Consider the following 1,434-nt stretch of genomic DNA (forward strand, 5'->3'; position numbering starts at 1 on the left):
AACAAGTTTGTGCTGTTTGGCTGGTTTTACACCACCTTCATTGTGCGTATCGTCCTCAGTCCTCAGGGTTAATCAAACACACTAATGGCCCTATTAAACGGGCCAAGTTTGTAGACTGTCAAATATGTTGGCCTAAACCGCTGCCATTGGTCCTTCTAGATCTCAGACCTACCCCTTGGGAACTCATAAACTCTCACCCACTGAGATAGCCATGGAGTGTCCAGTATACTTGGCTCCTGCTTCTTTTGACTTAAGTTGATAAAGGAGATATATTTCAATAGTGTAAAGGTCTAATTGCTTCTATTAAATGTAGCTATACCTTGGGAGAGCAATCTTCACAGTGCACACCTGGGAGACAGATGACCTTAAGCATCGTATCTTGCAACTGTTAGAAGAAATACCTCCAGAGAAACTCTTCAACCTCACTGGAAGGGTCCTTTTTCAGGAACTGGTAACCAACCCTTGTGCTGCCGAACTCCAGGGTAGAGACTCTTGAAATCACAAAACACCTCTAAAGAAAGCACCTAATCCTGACTGAACCCGCACGCCTTCTGGTGTCCTGAAAGCAAAGATTTACCAGAACTGAAGCAGATGACATCTGACAAGACCCTTCCCCAAGATGTTCAGACCAGGCCTGTATACTTTTTTCTCGCTGTTGTTTCTCTCTTTCTCTCGTGGGAAGACAATGCCTCTGTCTGCATTTCCTAAGCCCCTGTGAAACGGGAAAATCTTTTGATTATGGCCTTTTGGAAACAGCCTCCTCCTAGCTTTGCGCAGTGGCAGTATCGTAGCCAATGAGGTTTATCCGAGGCACGATTATTGCTAATTGGAAACAGCCTCCTCATGATCCTAAGACAAATTAATTTTTCATTGCTTTTTCTGAAGGTAAGAAGGTCCAGAATTCACAAAAGTCTTCTTTCATCTGAACTATTTTTTAAATAAAGGTTTTGTTTATTTATTTGAGAGAGAGAGAGTAAGAGAGAGAACATGAGCAGAGGGGAGAGGGAGAAGCAGACTCTCCACTGAGCAGGGAGCCCCATGCACGGCTTGGTCCTAGGACCCTGGGATCAAGACCTGAGCTGAGCTGAAGGCAGATGCTCAACCGACTGAGCCAGCCAGGCACCCTGAACTGTTTTTTAAAAATATTTTATTCACTTATTTTTAGAGAGAGAGAGAGAGAGAGAGAGAGTATGTGTGCAAGCAGCAGGGGAGGGGGGTAGGGAAAGGGGGAATCTTAGGCAAACTCCATGCTGAGTGCAGAGCCCAACTCAGAACTCAATCTCAAATCCCATGAGATGAAGCCTGAGCCAAAATCAAGAGTTGGACGCTCAACCGACTGAGCCACCCAGGTGCCCCTCATCCCAACTGGGAATTGACTTTGAATTCTTATCCAAATGCATGGTCTCTGAATTTGCAACCTAATACTAGCTGTAT

At 45.0% G+C, this 1,434-nt stretch overlaps 1 pseudogene; it reads left to right on the forward strand.

The window, feature by feature from the left end:
• Positions 1 to 765: 765 nt before the first annotated feature.
• On the forward strand, positions 766 to 885 carry LOC123389468 (annotated as a pseudogene).
• Positions 886 to 1,434: the final 549 nt, after the last annotated feature.

Source organism: Mustela putorius, unplaced genomic scaffold (assembly GCF_011764305.1).
Source record: "Mustela putorius furo isolate JIRA1106 unplaced genomic scaffold, ASM1176430v1.1 tig00003974_pilon_pilon_pilon, whole genome shotgun sequence".
Lineage (NCBI taxonomy): Eukaryota > Metazoa > Chordata > Mammalia > Carnivora > Mustelidae > Mustela > Mustela putorius.